This window comes from Epinephelus moara, chromosome 7 (assembly GCF_006386435.1).
Source record: "Epinephelus moara isolate mb chromosome 7, YSFRI_EMoa_1.0, whole genome shotgun sequence".
NCBI classification, from domain to species: domain Eukaryota; kingdom Metazoa; phylum Chordata; class Actinopteri; order Perciformes; family Serranidae; genus Epinephelus; species Epinephelus moara.
Window position 1 is genome coordinate 30,145,509 of NC_065512.1, and position 21,015 is coordinate 30,166,523.

Here is a 21,015-nt window from a genome sequence, read left to right on the forward strand (position 1 = left end):
TTCTGTTGTAACTTTTGCATTTTTCCGCACACATTTGTTTTATTTATTACTTTGCTCTTATATTTCCCAGTCAGCACAGATGAGCTTTCATGCCACACCAATGAAGCAAACTGAAATTGCAATTGAGAGAGAAAGTGTTATCTTTAAACATGGGGAAGAGTGTGTGTCAGGGAAAGATTCAGCAAGAGTTGTACAGAAATAGAAGAAACTCAAGTCACATGCTGAGAAATTGAGAGAGGGGGAGCTTATGTAAGTGTGGCATTTCAATACAGCTGTCCAAAATGCTGACTGAAAGAAAGTCAGTTTCACTTAATGTTTTTTTGTGATAAAAAATAGACATACTGCTAAAATGCTGGGAGAGGTTTCACTCCAAATCAGTGTAACCAGTGAGGCAAGGAAAGCTTTTCAAGTTCCACTCTGGTCTGTATTTTGTGTTTTTTTTTCTCAATACAGTTTTCCAACCCAGTAACATTTAGGTCTTTCCATTTAATACTGAAATTTTCACCGTTTGCCAACTTTACTTTTGAGTGCTCCTCTTTAAATTGGGCCTAATGGACAGTAAAAGGTTGGCCTGCCTTAGTGATTTTTATTAGTTTTAAAGTGAAGCAGAGATAGAAAGTGATTAAGAAAAGAAAGTAATTTGAGCTGAAGCTGAAACTCTGCTGTGTGTAACACATCCATATTAAGGGTCACAATCAAAACTCTACAGTGGAGCCTAGTTATAGCTGGACAGAAACTACGTTGTGATCATAAGATTATAAAACATGTACGATAAAAGGGTTTTGCAGAAACTTACAGTGTTAAGAAATCAAGAATAGGTAGCCGCCATGTTAAAATCTGTCATGTTTGCAGATTGGTTTCCATTTTACTTCTGCTACTTGCAATGTAATTCTCCCATTGGTCGCTTTTAATGGAGAGATTTGCTGCTAACTCAAAACTAGCCAACCTCTTCAGTGAAGATGTCTCAATAGTGTTAGGGAATTCAGGCCAAGTCCCTCACACCCTCTCTCTCTCTCTCTCTCTCTCTCTCTCTTTCACTCACTCACTCACTCACACACGCACACTTTCCCTCTCCCTCTCTGTCCTCCCATCTGTGAGTTCAGATGAACAGAAGTCTCCCGGGGCTTTTCATTGGCCGAGCTCCACACTAAGAGGCAAGCTAATTGGCCAGCTGGGGCCCAGCCGGTTGTTGGAGGCAGGGCATTGGCCGAGAGAAGGGTCAAGTGACATGTCATTGGTCAGATTGGCTGGTAACCTGGCAACACTTCAGGCTTTCCCTCTTGAGAAAAGCCTGGTGAGAGAGAAAAAAAAACAGGGAAAGACTGTTGAGCATAATTTGGCAACAGCTTTTCTGAAAAATTGTTAGTTAATTTGCAGCTTTTTAGTGGCGTTAAAAGTGTGTATTTGTGGGAGTTGCAAGTCCTTGCAGTTCTTGTGTGAATTTTCAAATAACCCTCAATCATGAGGTCCCAAATTGTTGGAGGCACTGTGGCACCTTCAGCTTTACCAATACATCAGTCCAAACAGGCAAGAAGTCACAGCCAACTGGTTACCATGACAAGAATGAGTGTGTATGTGTGTGTGTGCTTGTGTTTTATGTGTTTAATTAATCTGCTGTTCATACACGAAGATGAGACAAAATATTGATAATGAACAGCACTCCTTAAGTTATCCTGTCCTCTCTTCGGTTATCTTTCTGTCTCTACGTGATTGAACTACTACTGTTTCACTCTTTTCCATCCCATCCGTTATTTGCCTACAGGATCTCATAAGAAATATAAAATGAGATATACATTTTTTCCTCTTGTTTAAATTTTGCACAAAAACTGTACTGCACAGTAGGAAAGTGGGAAAAAAATCGACTCACTTAAATATTGCGGTTTCATTTTTAATGATTATTTAATGCCTAAATCAATACAATTCAAATGCGGAGGTGGAAAAACCTCCCCGCTATTACTGTGGTTTCAAGAAAAACAAAGTTGAAGCCATACATTATTTTTGGAAATATGTCTCATGCCACACGGTCTCTAGAAGTGTATGATTCAACTCTTTTCTTCCCATCGCCTCGTATTAAAAAAGTTAACATAAGTAGAAGCACATTGCATCAAATTGCAATACTTACATCGGAATACTTCAAATTCACAGTACATATTCAATTGGCACTCAAGTATGATATCGTATCAGGAGATAAGCATTTCGCCCAAGCCCTACTGCTTAGTTAAGGTTAGAGAGTGGTCAAAGAATCCTACTGATTGGAGATGAGATGAAAGCAGCTTTGTCCACCCCAATCTTCTCCTTACAAGGTTTTGTGGTACTACAACAGCAATGTCACACTAACTTGCACCTTTGCTTTTCAGAGACAGTCATCATTCACAAAGCCACAAGAGGTCCCTGCCAGGAAAAACACAGACAGTTAATTTAAAATGTTTCAACTATAGGCCAGTGCAGTCATTTTTAAGGAGGACGGTTTTCACAGTCAGAGAAAGAGAGACACAATCTTTCTCCCACTTTCTCTTACTTATTGTAGGTTAATATCTATCCACCTCCACCTTTTTTATTAAGTAGCAGAGTGAGCTAATCCAGAGGAAATTAGAGGTGGAGGTTAGTCACCAAGGATTAGTCTGGTTCCAGGACATCAAACATTCCATTCCCACCCAGGAGATAATCATAGCCAGGTTAGCCAGGAAATTAAGTGACTGCCTTTCAGAGGGTCTCTAATCCCCGTCTCGCTCTCTCCTTACATTTCTCTTTCTTCTCCACCCATCCTGCTTTCTCTAATTCTGTCCTCCTTCCCTTGCCCATCCCCCTTGGTCTCCCCCACCTGGACTAGAGCTAAGTCTACGTCTTGGCCAATCGGCAACGGACTGCTTGTGTCTGCAAGAAAACTTCCATCTCCATTTCTTGGGGGGTATTTGATAGATGACACTATCCACCCTTGTACTGAAGGTAATATCTGACCCTGCAGCCAAGTCAGAGCTTTCAGACAAATTGAAAACTGCTCAGTGATGTTTCTCGTCTCTTTGTGAGGATTTTGAGAATTTTGTGCGTGCAACAAGCAGATATTTCCCTTGAGGATATAGATTTCCTGCTGTGTAAGCTTGTCATCACACCTTATCGGCCCAACCACATCAAATATATTGTGACATAAGTAAAGTATGCATTTCAGTTGGGTCAAACAAGCAGTTTGTTTGCTCAATTTCTGGGAAAGTTGACTACCAGAAAAGAGACGGTTTCTCAGGGGTCATGCAATATAGGTCAGACAAGATTTAAGCTTTAAAGACTGTTTGTGTGTATTTCTTTTCATGCAAGACCCCCGGAAAGAACAACTTGCGGTGGGCTCTGTGTGTTTGTGTGTACTTACATGTGTACATATCTGTTCATGGATTCAGGTCCACATACCGAACAAAAGCTCAGCGTAGCAAGTGGATTTCTGCCTCCTTCCACAGCATGTCATCCAGCACAAAAGCAAATATTGCCTCCATTTTCCACACTTCTTTGTCCATTTTCCTTCTTTTTTTTTCGTGAACCCAGTGTACCTCATCCTTTTAACATGTACAGTCATACACACCACATAAACAAACTTATAACATATTTCTCTCTACAATTCATACACAACTGGAGTATTTTCACCTACATAATTAAAGAACTTCTACATATTTAATGAGTATTTTCTGTGTTTCTCATTAAGTGGAATTTGCCTGATTTATGTCTCCATTTATTAATATATAAAGACATTAAAAAGAATAACAAACCCCTCTCATTCCCAATTCATCAAATACTGCCGCTTTGTGACGTCCCTCAGTGTCTCATTGCGATGCACAGGACACCTTTTAGTGTATGTATGTGACGCACACAGCTGAAAGACAACGTAACACATGGTTAATGTGGAACAGTTGCAGTTAGGTTTAGGTAACAAAACTTTTGGGTTCGGCTAAGGATAAAAGACTGTGTTTTTGCTTAAAATAAGTTTGTTTGTTACGTAATGTAACATGACATAAATACATCACATGAGTGATGTCAGTGTGCAACAACAAAATGTAAATTACACAACTTCACGTTAAAACAACGCTGACTTTTGGTTTCATACGGGACACGCACGGTGTTCTCCTGGATGTAAGTCTGGTTTCGTTTGACCCATCCACCTCCCCTACTTCCCTACACGCCATCTCTCCCTCTTTATACAACATCAGTTGCTCTCAGCGTCAAGTATTGCCACAGGTGGGTTTACGCTGGAGTTGAAAGTGGGTGCATAAAGACATAAAGACACCAAACACTTCCATTGGTGTCGATATTACACGTCGAGGGGCATGACTTAGCGTTTATATTTGACAACCTGGGAATGAGAACAGGCTGAAAATGATTCATAATTACTCATTGTGTAGTGTCAGTCATTATAATAAAACCTGTCTTACTGATTTGGAGTTTTAGGTCGGGAAAAATGCCTCCTAAGGTGCATATTTTTCAAAACTCTGGTGACTGTATCTGTGTGGACATGTAGAACGTAGTGTCTCACTCGTTTGTTTGAGTGAGCTCTTCCGTCCTTATATAGAAGGGGAATATACAGTGATAAGATTTCCAGTAGGTGTTTTGAAAAAGGTAACATTAGCCTGTACACTTTATTCCCTTTGTGATATGCGGAGACTGTGGTAGACAGCTTTGCGGTGGGAGATGTTTTTGCCTTTTAGTGTGGACAGAGATATTTTGGAAAGTGAAGTTTGTGTGGACAGCAATATTATTATTTTTTCTTTTTTTAAGGAGGGGGCATTCATCCTTTTTGAAAAATATCTGTATATGTGTAGACAGGCGGAGGGGAAGGAATACTTGACAGGAGAACCAGAGAAAAAGGAAAACAGTAGATGAGAAGGGAAAGAGCAATGTTAAAATGGAGAGGACAAGATATAAAGCATGTTGAGACTAGAGCGGTATGACACGAGGAGACAATAGGAGAAAGGGGTCAAGACTTTCTTGAGATTAGAAGAGATAAAAAATAGAGGAAATAGAGGATTGAATCAAAAAACACCCTAGCCATCACTACCCCCCGACTGGAGCCAATCATCTGAAAGAGGAGTAGTGTGTGTGAGGGAGGCAGAAAGAGAAAGTGTCACTCTCATCCTATTACAGCTCCATCTAACCTGCCACTGTAGCCACCTGCTCCTGCCGTCACACAATCACACACACACAAAAAACATATATTTCCAGACTTGGTATTCAGATTCTGTACATGCACCAGCACATGCATACATTCTCTCTCACACACACACACAAGCACACATTAGAAAGGTGGGTGTGCTGCTCTTATGTGCTTATGGTCTTATGCTAAGTCCTGCTCCTGAGATATCATAGAGAAATAAATAAATAATACAGGAATCCACAAATAAAAACCCAGCAGAGATTTCTCTTACCTAAGGCGCTGACATCAGAAAAATGGCAGAGGGAGTAAAAAAATTCCCCGCTCTCATCTTTGCTGTCTCTGTCCTGTCTCCCATCATCTGTACGTCTCTGTCCAGCAAATTGTCTCCCCTTTAACCCCTACCTCCTTTCCATCCCCCCGTACTTCTCTCTTCCTCTCCCTCAGTCTTCCTTGGAATTCACCTTTCTTTGTTCCCTCTAATCCTCAAAGGGGAACTTTTTTAAGTCGGGAAGTTTGGCGTAGAGAGAAGGAGTGAGAGACACAGACGGAGTGTAGGGGGGGGTAGAGGTAGACGGATATACTATCTGGGTGGCAGGGAGGGGGCTTAGAGGAAACCAAATTATCTTCCTTCACTTTTTCGGCTCCCTTTCTCCTCATCCTTCTCTCTGTCCCTCTATATATGCCTCACCCCTGACTCTCTTTCTCTCTGTCCCCTTATCAACTCCCCACCTTGCACTTTCAAGGACAAGCTTAACTGTTAAGAACACTAAGGATTGGATAAACCTGTGTGTGTGTGCGTGTGTGTTGGGTTTAAATGTATGTGTGATTTTGTGTGTGTCTTCAGTCTTTTATTTTATTTTATTTTTTTACTGCATGTATAATATGTGTCTGTGTCACGGTATGGTGTGTGCACAGCTGAATATTTGTGTGTGTGTGTGTGTGTGTGTGTGTGTGTGTGTGTGTGTGTGTGTGTGGTTTTGTGTGTATTTCTCCAAAGGCTTTGCAGCAGAGACTAATCCTATCCTCCCTGCTATCGTCTTACCTTCCTTCTTACTATCATTTATTTATCCCCATCTCTCTCTCTTCCACCACACTCGCTGCTTCCCCTTCCCTCTCTCTCTTTCATTTCTATCCCTCACTTTCCTCACTCTCTTTTCCTAAAATATATAAGTATATATAAAAAATACACACACCAAAAAAAGCTGCATTTTGAACTGAAAAAGTGCACAGCCGTCTCCTATTTCACTGTTTAGGATCTTTTTTTTTTTTTTTTTTTTTTTTGGTCAGTGTGTGTGTGCGTGGTTGTGCTTGTGTGTTTTTATTAATCTTGTTGTGGCGACAAAAATCTCTTAGCACACTGTTATTATGGGGACTCAGTTCCCATTTGGGGACAAAAAGTTAGCCCCCACACCTAATCTGTTTGGTTAAGGCACAGAATTTTGTGAAGGATGTTTGTGGCGTGATAGCAAAGCAGACCAACCACAGAAGTGTGAACTACTTTCGACTAAATCTGCTGTTCATGAACTGCTGAGTAATCTATTGATCTGTATAAGCATACACTTATACAGATGATTTTGTAGTCACAGTAACACCTATGTGTATCACCAGGTGAGTTGATGTGCTTGTGTCTTACTTTGTGTATTTTTGAAGTTCTCCAATCAAAACTGAGTGAAACATATGTCATTATATATGACATACAGTTTCATCTAATAATTCTCATATTCCCTACAACTAAGTTGGTTATTTGTGAACAACAGAGAGGATAAATGTCCACACAAAGCACAGTGAAAATGCAGCATGAGGTGCTGTCAGTCAAAGAAATTTTACTTCCCCATGTGTGGACTGTGTAGAGCAGATGATGCGGATGACAGTTGCCAAATGTTCAGTAACTGAATTACTTGTCATTCAATCAGGGTTCCCATGGGTCCGTGAAGTCCTTGACAGTTTGTGAATTTGAGGGATTTTCGAATTTGAAAATAGACATTCGTAGACATGGAAAACTGAAAGTGCTTAAATTTAAATTTGTGCAAGAATAAAAATTGAAGTTCTTTTTTTTTTATATTTTCTGCTGTTGCTGTTGTCTGTGGGCTTTTGTAAAGCCTACTAGTTGTTATTGTAAAAATTCTGAGTGTAATAACATTAATAAAGCTTGTTGTCCGTATTTAAAACTAAGCCATGATGGGTCTTCGAATTATAGGCAATTGGGACTGGAAAAAATGACCTTGATTTTGATGTTTAAGAAGGTGTCAAAGTCAACCTAAACGTACTCAAAGGCAACAATGTGTTTTTTTCTTTATCCCTGACCAAAAATGAAGCCAATTACCGGTGTGAAAGCAGCCTAACTTTCAGAGTTATAACTTGGTTTCTGGTTACATTTAGGATTAGGGTAAGGGTTGAGTTTAGGCAGGTAGTGGTTATTGCTGAGGTTAAGTCTCCAGGGAGTAATGCCATGTCCTCCATAGTGACAAAAACAAGTTTGTGTGTGTCAGCATGTGTGTTGATGCCTGCTGCAAGTGTTGGGATATCACCTGCCTGATAACTTTTAAATGCCATTTAAAAAAAGAAAAAGAAAAAAAAAACGGGATTTAATTTGATTGATAGGTCTACATACTGATATGCATACAAACACACAAAACTAACTCCCTCACAAACCTACACTAAATAAACAGGATACGCTTTGCATTAAGTAGTATTAATCGCTGTATTCATGGGAGACGCTCTAAGCTGCGTGCTTTGGGGAAAATTGACCTTCTGTGGTCTTAATTGTACGAGAGGCTCAACAGCGCTGTGACATTTAACTGTGCTCCAGTCTTAATTCTTAGCCCTTTATTCTAGTGCTTCGCTGACATTTCAGTGGAAAGAGGTTTGTGAATAAAGATGATTGCTGCTTCTTTGGTGTTGTAAACAAATAAGCAAATTTGCCCATGATTATTTTATTTTTTCACTCTCTTTCTCTGCCTCTCTTGCAGACTTTCACTTTCGTCGTCTATCACCGTCACTCTTTTGGCCGTGTCTCTCAGCAGGGCAGAGTGAGACTTTACAGCCCAATAGCACAAAGTGACCAAAATGGTGTATGTCTGCAGAGGTTTCACAGGGTGGTTGATCAATAGCAATGACTCAGCGATTACTTTGCCAGGTGCTGAGATTTCTGGTTTTGAAACTTTACTCCCCAGCCCACAGCTTTGAGTGTGTTTTGTAAACACACACAGGAACACCACCCACTAAGACACATTTTTATTTGCTCAAAGATGGATCACAATGCTACAAGCAGATAAATAACAGTCCAACATATTTTGTTCTTAAGCCAAGAGAAGAAAAGACAAAGCATTATGATTATAACGGAATTGTTTCGTTTTTTTGTTTTGTTGTTTCTGCTGGAATATCTTTACATTTTTAAATGGCCAAAACTCTTATTTTGCTCAAACTGTCTGTACTAGAACATCTCTTTTCACCGTCTCTCTGAGAAAGCTCTGAGCGCCTGTCTCTTTGAGCCCCCCCTCACTAAAAATGCCTGGTCTGGTCTGATTAGTCAGCCTTTCTGGGTCCTCTGTATCTCAGCATCTTTGCATCGTCATAAAAATTGGGGAATGACATGATCCAGCGGGAATATGATCCAAAAGTGGGAAGAAATTAACAACATTGGCAACCAAGAGTACATGTTTCCCTGACGCTAGTGTTTAGCTACATGTAAGTTGGCAGTGTACACACAGCCTGGGAATGACTGTAATGGGGAATAGTGGTACCTTCTGCTGTGGAAAATAAAAGCTTCTAAACACAACTGGACATGTTTCAGCAGGAATATGATCTGGAATCGGGGAGAAATGAATAACATCACCAACCAAGTTTACGTGTTTCCCTGACATTAGCATGTAGCTACATGTAGCAGTGCATCTTATGCACTTGCAGTAGTGTGCCTGGAGCAGATGACCATGTAAAGAAATCTGTTACGAGCCAACGTCAGCTTGTCTCAAACGAAGGGAAAAAAATTAAAAACAGAGTATTCAGAACAGTCTGAAGCCTAAGGTCTTTGATCGCAGGTATTACTTTTATTTTTACCATGTGTAAGATAAAAAAATAAAGTACAGAAAATAAAGAAAAGTACAATAGGTCTCTTAAAACTGTTCTATTTAATTTTAAGCTTTCCTACTTACTGTATGTAGTATATGCATGTACTGTATATTTAGTTTTATATTTCACCTTAAAGGAATACTTTACTAATTTGCTCCCTGGCAGTGTGTTGGATAAGAAGTTTGATACCTCTCTCCTTTCTTTGTTAAATACTAAACTACATCTATCAGCTGGCTAGCTTAGCATAAAGTCTGAAAACAGGGGGGAACAGCCAGCCTGGATCTTTCCAAATGTAACAAAATCGGCCCTCAAGCACCTCTAAAGCTCATTAACTAACATATTGCATCTTTTTTGTTTAATATGTAGGGGAAAAAAAGAATTGCAAAAACAATTCCTGATTTCATGTATTGTTTTTTTTCCCCCCAATGCATATCTAACTGATGAACAGGACGTAGTTGACTTAGGTAGAGTCTCCCTGTGTGGTCAACACATACTGATTGAAAAAATGATGAACTATGGAAAAGTCTCATTAGAATAGCTGTGTGTGTGTGCAGAGGTGAGCGTGTGTGTGTGTGTGTGTGTGTGTGTGTGTGTGAATGTGAACAACCATGTACTTGTGAATGCGCTTGTCTACTCTCTCTCCTTTAGTGCTACTTTGTTAAGAGGCTGTAGTAATTAGCCTGTGGAAATGGATGGCTTTTCACCAGCCGCTGCAATTACTGCTTTCTCCAGAATGAATGAATGGATGGATGGGCCGAGAGATGGTATATAGCATTAAATGAATGGATGGAGAGTTATAGTCGGAGGACTAAATAAAGCCCGGGATGCTGCGACTGAGGGCAGGGGTGAATGAACGCAAGGAAGTCTGCATGGTTGGGGAGAAGTGGGAGGTAGGAAAGATGGAGTGCGGGAGGAAGAACAAAGTGAATGAGCTTGTTTTACCCTGTCTTGTTGTTATCCTACGGCTTGAGTGGAGGTGGATGGCATCACAGATCATTGCCTGTGGCCAGAAATGGCAGAGAGTTTATAAAGGGTACAAGTTAAATGTGATGTGAGTTTGGAAAGCAAATGAAGGAGAAGAAATCACAACTTGACATCTGGTACTAAATGAAAAAACAAACCAAAGTCTGGTGTTAGATTCCTGTCTGATGTGTGCCATTTAAAAAGCTGAAGCATAGCTCACTTCACACACAGAAGACAGGTGCTTGATTTTCTTCTCCATCACTAGAGACTAAAATTACATATTACTAATATCATCTTTGATGAACAAGGAGCATTAATCTATCAAACACACATAGAATGTGGCTGTGCAAGAGTGTGATCAAGAGAGTGATTATGTATGAATGGATTTCCTTTTTCCTGTGTCTGCATGCATGTGAGTGTGCATGTAAAGCTTTCTCACTCCATCTGAAATATTAAGTGCATGCCTGGGGTGAAGTAATCACAAAGAATGGCCTTCAGTATGAACCAGTGACAAAATCCAACTAATGACACACAGCCAGGTGTTGTTGTAATTATTTAAAAAAAAACCTGGAGCGGTTTTTACACCAAGTAGCAAACCACAGTGGAAGCTCGAAGGCTTTTCCAAAGAAAAGACAATTAGAAAGATGGGGGCTGATATTTTTATGGATATGTCATTGTAAATGTGCCGTCTGAACTAAATTATTCTATGTATAACTACAGTGCGGTCTGAGGGGGAAAATCTGTATTCAGTAATTTTTCATCATGAGATTTTCCCGTGTCTGCATGCTTCAAAGTTAAGGTCAGACATATACAGAGCCACAATTGTAGAACACACCTGAGACATCATCACTGTTGTAAATGCACATTACACTTGTAAAAATGTAGAAGTTTTGGGAAGACTCAAAGAAATCAGGCTGCATAGTCTTTTGAGTCTAGTTCTGTCTACTGAAAGTTTAAACTATTGAGGCAACACCTGTCAGGAGTTTTATTTATTTTTCACGAGCAAGTTTCAGGTTTGAATTCCCCATGCACCTCACTGTAATCACAGTAGCTTGTCCTGTTCTGAATTCCACATACAAACATGGATGAATTGTTCATGGATTGAGATCTGTGGTGTGTTATGAAGAAAGAGTGCAGGGAGCGGTTGGCTTGGATACCTGTCTTCATCATGGTTTGCATTGTTTTAATATTGATCAGAGAGAAGATTGTGTCAAGCAAGGACTGGCTTGGTTTGTTGTTAAAACAGCTATATTTTTTACTTTAAGTGCTGATACTTATATTTGTAAAGGTTCTGCATGTAACTTTCAGAAAATCCTTGTTATTAATGACACAAGTGGCCGTAAAGTGAACTGCATCAGCATCCTGTTGCTCGGGCTTGCACTCCTTAGGTGCGAGCAAGAACCAGCACATCAGCTAAAACGGGCATGACCAACACAAGACTAAACATGATCGACCAGCATCATGTTCATAGAATCCTGGGGGGAAAAAATTGCAAGAAAAAGAAAGCTAAGGAAGCTCAAAAGGGCAACGAGACTCAAAAAACAAGGGTCAACATCGGGATAGCCTTTCCCAGCTGGAAGGAGCTGCTGCAGGAGAGAGGTAATGCAATCACAGCTAACAGCGCCGCTAACAGCGTGGCTAACAGCTGTTAGCGGCCAGCGCCGCCATTGCAAGGCAGTGTTGCGAGGAGAGGGATGAGGTGTGTGAGGTTGAGCCACTTGTCAGTTGTCATAAGACAAGACGTGATTGGTTCATTTCGATTTACAAGTGCCCCAACAGTCCTACATTGTAAACACAGCCAGCATGGTGAGGAGGGCGTTTGTCAACTCTCATCACATGTGTCTGTGTAGGAGCCTGAATGAGTACTCCATGAAGTATCGGATGACATGGTTTCATCAATGTTATCATAGCTTTTTGGTACAGAGCGGCTACCGTTGTTGCAATACGCTTTTGAAACAGTGAGGTGCTAGAGTGTGCTATCCGTTTGAATGCAATATATGAGTTCAGCGTTAGATGGGAGAAATTCCTACACACTGTGGTTTTAAGTCCAAACAACTTGAATTTTTTTTACGTTGATATGCTTTTTATTATTATTATTTTTATATATATATATATATATATATATATATATATATATACTGTGCTACAAGAATGGTGACTGATGTTATATATATACTGTGCTACAAGAATGGTGACTGATGTCTTTTTTCTGACTGCAGTCACAGGCTAGATTCTTGAGGTGGCCCTACACACCTATATACAACATTGCACACACTTACATGTACATACTTGTATTAGCCTACGGTAGGTATATCACAGGCAGCACATACTACACATGCACACGCACACACACACGCACACACGCACACAAAGCCCAGCCTCTTCAGAGCTGTGTTTTAATTGAGTCAGTCCAAAGTGCTGGCTGAGCAGAACGATATGACTGATACGGATTAGAACCAGCCTTCCCTTATTCATCGATTTCTACGCGGGTGGGAGGCAGGGTGGGGGGCCCGATAGAGGGATGACAGAAAGGAAGCAAAATCTTTTTCTATTGATTTACGGAAGGAGAAAGGGACATTGAGAGTGAGACAGATGGACTGAGAGTAAGAGAAACGTATGGATGGGGCAAAGAGGAAATCCTCCCCCTCTCTATCAGTCATACAGAATAAGAAAGAAATAGCGGGAGGGTGTAGAAGACGGGAACAGAAGTGAATGATAGAGATTATGCTGTTCCTCTTTGTCATCATTGATTTTAGGAAGGGAGGGGTTAGCAAAAGACAATAGAGGACAGGATGTGGGAGAAATATGGAAGTAAATGGGAAGAAAGCAGCGAGAGAGAGAGAGAGTTGTTAATTCAGGGATAAGTGATGTATGGAAAAGAGAAAGGTAGGTGGTGTAAGATAACAGCATGGATGTAGGAGGGAAAAAAAGACCCTTTAAGCAAGAGTGAAGATTTAACAGTTCTCAGAGGAACCCTTTATTTCACTTAAGGAGAGTTGTTTAATGAAGGGAAAAGATGAGGTGTGGACACGGAGGGGGAGAGAATAAGGAGAGGATGAAAGGGAGCGATGGGAGACAGTCAGAAGGGGGTATGAAGAGGAGGAGGAAGAGGAAGATGATGAGGGGGTATGAAGAGGAGGAGGAAGAGGAAGATGATGAGGAAGTATTAAAGAGGGGCACAAAAAGAGTTGAAGAGAGAGATGGAAGAGAGAAAGAGACACTTCACATTTGGGCTAAGTAGTCTCATTGAGGCAGTATGCAGCTACCAAATGCTCCATGTCGATCTAAATCCCTTTGAAATCCTTGAAACAGCTCGAGTGAAAAGGATGGGACGTTTGAGCCATTATGTGTGTGTGACTGTGTGTTCAACAGAGAGAGAGAAGTGAGTGTGTGTCAGTGCTGAAAGTGATGGGGTGGTGTGTTTTATGGGTAAATTGAAGGGTCTGTTGAAAGAAGAAAGATGAACCCTCTTGCAGTGTGTGTTCCTGTGCAAGTATGGAAGTATACTGACAACAAAAGATTCAAGAGCCCGGGAAACAAATTCAAGCACTACTTGGTCTGCAAGTCAATATTTGAGCACGAACAGGCGCAGATTTGTAAGAGCAGAATTAGGTTTGTACGCAAGGGAGGATGCATCTTGAGCGTAACAAATAATGTGAGCAGCAAGAAGAATTATGTAACTACATTTGAGCTGGCAGGAGGGATTCTCACACTCCTAATGAACAAAGCTGCTCATTTTTGCCAGTCTAAATCCATTGAGCGCAGATTCAAACTGAGGGCAAAGCATCACCTGTTCAGTTTCACCAAGTGAAGGTCAAACTGTTAGACCCATCCTTCTACTATACTTTCAAATAAAAATTGGGACAGTGGCATTTGCAAGTGCAAGACAAGCGCAGTATGTGGTGTCTTTTTATCTAAAAAAAAAAAAAAAACAGAACACATTGATTCTAAATGGCTAAAATCGTGATTAATTTGTTCGCAAATGATAGTTTTTAAATGTGATTTTGAGAGTCAAATCAATTTAAAAGTAGTTACTAGGTATATTTTGCCATGGCTGTGTAAGCTTTGCATTTACCTCTATTCCTAGTGTGATTTTCTCAACCAAAGACAGGGTATTCATTTTTTTCTGTCAGTTTTTATGAATAATTTTAACTGAGAAATTCTTGCACCATTGTAATAAAACATCTATGAAGGCTTACCTTTGAGCAGATTGCTGCAAAAAGACATACAATGTGCCAGAGAACCCCTTTACGCCTTGCATTAAATTGCATCTTGTATCCAGATTGTATCTAATCATACATTTACATTTCACCTGATGACATTTACACCTGGTATTAACACATGTCTCCAGTGTCCATAATAAGACCCAACTGACATCCGATTGCTCTGTCCAGCTCAAACAATCAAACAGTTGTAGCCAATCTCCACTGAACCAAATTGAAAGCAGATGCTTGGTCTTGTCTTGACTCAATCCACAACTGTCTTGAATATCTAAAAGCTTTCTTGCTGCTTTCTTGCTAGTAGCTTAGCTTCCTAATTGGCTAATAGCTGCTACTTCACTGGTTTGAAATAGTCAGGTGCAATTATGTATTACTGCCCATGTAAATGGATTGAAAACGCAGTAGTGTTCAGTGTGGTGATGATGCATCCCTACCACCTCCAGAGGTGGTTTAACTGGTCGGATCAGAACCCATCCTTAATATGTTTTGGGAGCATTTACACCTGCACTTTCACGTGGCCAAGCACTATCCGAATGCAATATGATCATCCAAAATGCATTTTGATACAAAGTGTAAAGGGGTTCCGATATAGAGTGGTTTACCTTATTCTGTTTGGACTGAATGGTTCAAACAAAGATCCACATGCCTACAATAACTGAGGCTGTAAGCTAAAGGATAAGGCATATTAGCATTAGGGCTGTACTTTCCTGGTTGACTGGTCGATTATTTGGTCGATATGCTCTTGTCCGACCAAATTCTCAATGGTCGAATAACTAACATGCTAACGCATCTAAAGCAACACCACCCGAGTTTGAACGTTAACCGGCACGACTAGAAAAAGCAATCTGGTGCAAACTACGATGTCGTCGTCGTTTAAAAAGAAAGAGCGTTTCCCTGACCATCGCGCTAAAGAAATAACCAACACCATGGAGTTGAGTAAAATTGTTTAAGCTGCACTTTAGATATAAGCATGTTTTGTTTACTGCACTTTAACAAAGTGGGAAAGCTAAGTAAGTTCCTAGTAAAACTGAATCTGAGCAGGCTTTAAAGTTGACCAGCTGCACTGTACTTTTTATTTTAATTGAGTAAAACTGTTTAAGCAGAAATNTTACCAATAAGTAAAAGATATTTAATAGTTGTCTATTTTTTTCATTACTGTACCGAAAAAAACCGAACCGTGACTTGTGTACCGAGGTACGTACCGAACCGTGATTTTTGTGTACCGTTACACCCCTAATTTACTTGTTTTTCACAGATAAGAAACAATAAATTGTGAATACAGTAAAGCCTCCACTAAAATAGCATTTTAAGTCTTGTGTGTGAGTTATCCTTCAGGGATTTATACTTCGGGATTTATCCTGGCTTCATATGAGCAGAGTAAATCTCTGCTTTTATCCTGGCTTCATATGAGCAGAGTAAATCTCTGCTCGTCGCTAGGCTAATTTATACAATGTAAAATGCCATAGGCTGGCGCTAATAACATTAGCATGTTGTATTTGCTTGGAAAACGTGTTTAGTATGACAGTTGTTTTGTCAGTGAGTTGTAATGGAGCCAAATTGAGTGCCGTTACCTTTGTTAAATGTTGCTGTTGTTCCTGGTTTTATATGAGACAAGGGAAAGATCGCTAGCTGCTAGGCTAATTTATACAATGTAAAATGCCATAGGCAGGCGCTAATAACGTAGCATGTTGTATTTGCTCGGAAAACGTGTTTAGTATAAGACAGTTGTTTTGTCAGTGAACTTTGTGAGTTGTAATGGAGCCAAACTGTGTGCCGTTACCTTTGTTAAATGTTGCTGTTGTCCCTGGTTTTACATGAAAAGAGGAAAAGATCGCTTGTAGCTAGGCAAATTTACACAATGTAAAATGCCATAGGCTTGTGCTAATAACGTTAGCATGTTGTATTGGTGGGGGAAATGTGTCCAGATAAAGACAAGTGTTCGTCTGTGAATGCTGCGAGTTATAGTGAAGCTGATTTGCGTACTTATGTTTTAATTTGTCTCTATTAAGCCATGTTTAATGTTTGTTTTGAATCAACTAAACTTTACAGCACTTAACGGAGTCCTCCACTGCCGACTAGCGTTTTGGAGGTGTAACTGCAGAGTGACACAGACACACCACCGCAGAAGTAAAAATAACGTGCAAATTTTTTTTTCCCCACGACTAATCGATTAGTTGAAGATTATGACTTCAGTTGACCAAGATTTTCTTTGGTTGACTACAGCCCCAATTAGCATATAATATGTAATTCAAATGTCAACCTAAATATGGCCGCCAATTGCTCTGTACAGGGGAGCAATATATTCAAAAACAGGCATTTTTTTCTTGGGTTGATTTTGAGAAAGACATGACCCTGATGTCCAGATGTCGATTTGTCCTGTTGCAGCTTGTTATTAAAAATGGTTGGCAAGTGACCTCTTGTGATCTCAAGTGCTCCAAAGCTGCCAAACAGCTGGAGAAAACTGAGAGAGCAGACTCAGAAAACAAGCGCGAGCATGATCGGGATTGCACGCTCAAATGTGATTCTTCTCTTACGAATCTGCGTCTGTGCGCTCACCAGTGTTTCCTTGCAGACGCTCAGAATTTGTTTTGCGCTGTCTTAAATCTCCTGTCGTCAATATACTTCCATATGTGTGTGTTTGTGAGTGTGTGTCTGTGTCACTTTCTGTCTGCTCCCCCTCCCCTCAGTATCAGTCTCTTCTGCCTGATTTCCACGCTCTCCTCTCTGCCTCTCCTCTGCTCGCTATGCCGTGAAATGGTTTTTCACTAGACCATTACCCCAACCAGTGCACTACACTACTGCCACAGCCCTCTTGTGAGCGAGAGGGAGTGTGTTTAAATGTGTGTGTGCGCCTGGAGAGAGAGAGGGGTGTGTGCTTGTCTGCGGGCATGAGAGTGACTGTGCATGTGTACGTGTACAGTAGCTGCACTACGAAGAGAAAGAAGAGAATGCATGTTTTGTTTATGTGTGGAGATGATGGATTGCGTGCACATACTGATACTTGTGTGCATGTAACTGTGTGTGTGTGTGTGTGTGTGTGTGTGTGTGTGTGTGTTTGTGTGTGTGTGAGAGAGAGAGAGAGAGAGAGAGAGAGAGAAAGTGACGGAGAAAAAAGATGTGTACAGTATGTCCCACGCAAGCTGAGCTGTCATAGTTTTTGCCCTGCACTGTACTCCTGTCACAGTTGTGAATGCTGAGAGTCTACTAACATCTGACATCTCTCACACACACACACACACACACACACATGCACACAGACTTCACACACAGCTACAGACAGGCAGCCATAGTCGTAAAAGAGCGAGTCATTCTGCTCACTAACAAACTGGGGGATCTTCTAGCTCTGGTTTGAATCTTTATGCGAATCTTTCAGTACAGACTTGTGCAAAATATACACACAAGCTGGATTCACTCTATCTTTGTGTTTGAATGCATTTTCTCATGTTTTACCATCTAACAAAATGGTAAAGTTGTACACAGATTTATTATTTTCGTGACATTATTTTAATCTGTTTGAGGTGCTTAATGCTGTCTAGTTTGTGTGCTGTGCATCCCGAGTTTCCTCTGAATAAGAAAAACTCTGGTTCCCGTATTTATTCCAAACTGTTTTTGCTGCTTCCATAAACCAAACTGTACCAAAGCTATAACACAAACACACACATTCAAGTTTATTTGTTCGTATTCAATATCAACTAATATCAATTAATATTTACCACTCTCAGATCTCTCTACACACCAGTGTTTCTGTGGTCAGACAGAGATTTTTGTTGGCGTTCTATACACTCCCTCACTTCATTCGCACACATGCACATTCATTACAAACTCATCTGTTTGTGTTTACTCAGTCTGTGGCATCACACAGTAATCCACTCTTAATCCATGTCTATGGAAACACACAAAGACATGCACACTTGAGCAGAAGAGCACCAAACCCAAACCATATACTCACTCTTGTTTGGCTGTACCTCTTAGATCTGGGATCCACTGCCTTTTAGAAGACAACGCTAAAAATGTTCAGTATTTTTCCTTATTGCCCACAAATCCCACGGAAAGACCAAAACCAACATTAAATTGATCTTGCTAACAAGCCTATGTAGCCAAAGCCTGATATATCTTATTCATCTTTGCCAAACACCTCCATTGTGGTCCAAATATGATTGAAAACACATAAATGAGTCACAACGCCACACTGGGGGACATGTTCCTTCGTTACCAAGAGCACAGGCACTGTAGTCTTTGTATTTTCTTTCAATGCCACATACTGCCGCCTTGAATACTACCTAGTGCACCAAATGTATGTTTTTATGTGGCAAAGAAATAAAGATTTATGTCTTCATAGGAATCAGTGGGCGTCACCTCAGAGCTTAAAATATGGTAGGGAAGTCAGTAGCTACTGAGAGACAGACTAATGCAGTGGTCTTCAATTTTTTTGTGCCTAAGGCACACCATAGGGCAAGCCAAAATCTCAAGGCACACCTGCATTTATATCTGTGCACAATAGCTTCCATAACATGTGTTATCACTCTTATCACAACATAAGACAATACAAATAAGAAAAAATAAGACAGGTAGATTTTGTGATACTGTCAACTAACATTTTTTTTTTTTCTTTTTTTTCGGTGGTAGGTCATAGTCACTGGTGCTTTGTTGTAATTTGCTCCATACAATATAGCAATCTGTTGTCCAGCTCACGGCTGTTTCCTTTTAAATGTTATCATCCCTCACACTGGCTGCCAGTCAGGGCTTTTGATATGTTACACACTGATGATTCCCACACACAAATGGCAACAAGTATGCTTTTTTTAAATTGTAAAGGCCCAGTTGAATATTGCAGTAATAATGTGTGGTTATCACAAAATCCCATGGCACACCTGGATAGACATCATGGCACACCATTTTAGAACCACTTGACTAATGTATTGTTGGTCATTTGTTTACAATCAGAAGAAAAATCCCTTATCCCTCAAGGACAGTTCACCCCAAAACCAAAAATACATCTTTTTCCTCTTACCTGTAGTGTTATGTATCAGTATAGATTGTTTTGGTGTGAGTTGCTGAGTGTTAGAGATAAAGGCCATAGAGATGTCTGGCTTCTCTCAGATACAGTGGAACTAGATGCACTCGGCTTGTGGTGCAACACATTTGAAAAACTCAACAGCAATGTCTTTTTCCAGAAATCATGACCTGGTTATTTAAGATTATCCACAGACCTTGTTGTAAGCAGTTTCGTGAAGGAACTATCACCCGCCAACCGTATCCACTGCTCACCCACCTTGCACCGCTAAGCTAGCTCAGCGAGGAGGACATCATTGATACATCATACATACATACATTTCATGCTATCAAGAGCTCGACCATCTTGCCCATACGTAGATGCATACTTCCTTCTGCTTGGTGATTGAGTTGGCACTTGTAGTTCAGTAGAAAGAAAATAGTTCTACATGAATCTGCTCACAACAAGGTCTGTGGATTATCTTGAGTAACCGGGTCATATCTGGAAAGAGACAATACTGTTTTTCGGCATTTCAAGCATCACAAGCTGAGTGCCATCTAGTTCCAATATATATTCAAGAGAAGGCAGACATCTCTACAGCTGCTATCTCCAACACTCAGCAACTCACGGCAAAACAATTAAGATTGATAAATAGTACTACAGGTAAGAGGGGAAATATGTGTTTTTGATTTTAGATGTGAACTATCCCTTTAAGGACCGCTCTATCAAAACTATCTTTCAGCTGCTTTCCTTCCTCCATCTCTCTGAAACCTGCCTCCCTCTTTCATTCATTTTCTCTTCACTCCTCCATTCATGACTCTTTGCTTTTTCCTTCACCCCCTTACTCATCTCTCTCACCTCTCAGTCTCCTCCGGATGTCGCAGTCATTCCCCCCTCCCGCTATCTCTCGTTCCCTCTTTTAACATCGTGTTTAAATTGTGTCATTCGTGTCCCTCTCACCTAACCGCTCTGTCGTCCTCGTCTTCACCCCATTTACTTCCTTGTTTTATAATTCACCTCTCATGCCTCCTCTCTGCCTGCCACTTTTCAATGGCTTCATAATATCCCTCCTCCTTTCTATATCGCTCTTCTTTCATTCGAACTCATTTACTTCTCATTCACTCCATCTCTCTTTCCTCCTTTCTTCTCCGTCTAATGCCTTTTCATTCTTTCGCTCCACCTCTCTATTTTCACCCAATATCCCACTGTCTCTCTGCCTGAGATATTGAAGCTATAAAGACAGGTGTTCAAAAGAAAGCAGGACCAGCGAATCTGTATTATATGCCTCCTGGCATGATTCCCTGGAATGCAGAGAGAGGAGAGAGCAGAGGGAGAAGAGAAAGCTGTGGTCTTTAATATCTAATTCTCAGCACCTTTTGAGTTAACAATGTTATCTTGAGTTGAGGAGAGAAGAAGAATCTAGTCTTCTGTAAAACCTTCAACCTTTTGTCATCACCACTTGGGATACACACACACACACACTTCACCCTCCTTCCATTATCGTCTTTTGGTTTTAATGGCGTACCTTACTTTTACGGGACTTTGTGGCTCCAAAATGTGCAGATGGCTTACAGTAATGTCCTGTGTACTTATGTTGTGAAATTTTATATTAACAAAAGCATCATTTTACAAGTGACATC

General features: G+C 40.5%; 1 protein-coding gene and 1 long non-coding RNA gene across 5 annotated transcripts in view; one reads left to right on the forward strand and one right to left on the reverse strand.

The window, feature by feature from the left end:
- LOC126392869 (uncharacterized) overlaps positions 1–5,490 on the reverse strand; it is a 5,602-nt gene extending 112 nt beyond the window's left edge. Inside the window, exons 1-3 of the long non-coding RNA XR_007570221.1 lie at positions 5,403–5,490; positions 2,250–2,391; positions 1–1,291 (exon numbers count right to left, since the gene is read on the reverse strand). The exon at positions 1–1,291 is cut by the window's left edge and continues 112 nt beyond it. This is a non-coding gene — a long non-coding RNA (uncharacterized LOC126392869). The remainder of the gene's footprint in view (positions 1,292–2,249; positions 2,392–5,402) is intronic.
- LOC126392868 (partitioning defective 3 homolog B-like) overlaps positions 1–21,015 on the forward strand; it is a 262,365-nt gene that overhangs the window by 213,856 nt on the left and 27,494 nt on the right. The window lies entirely within an intron of this gene.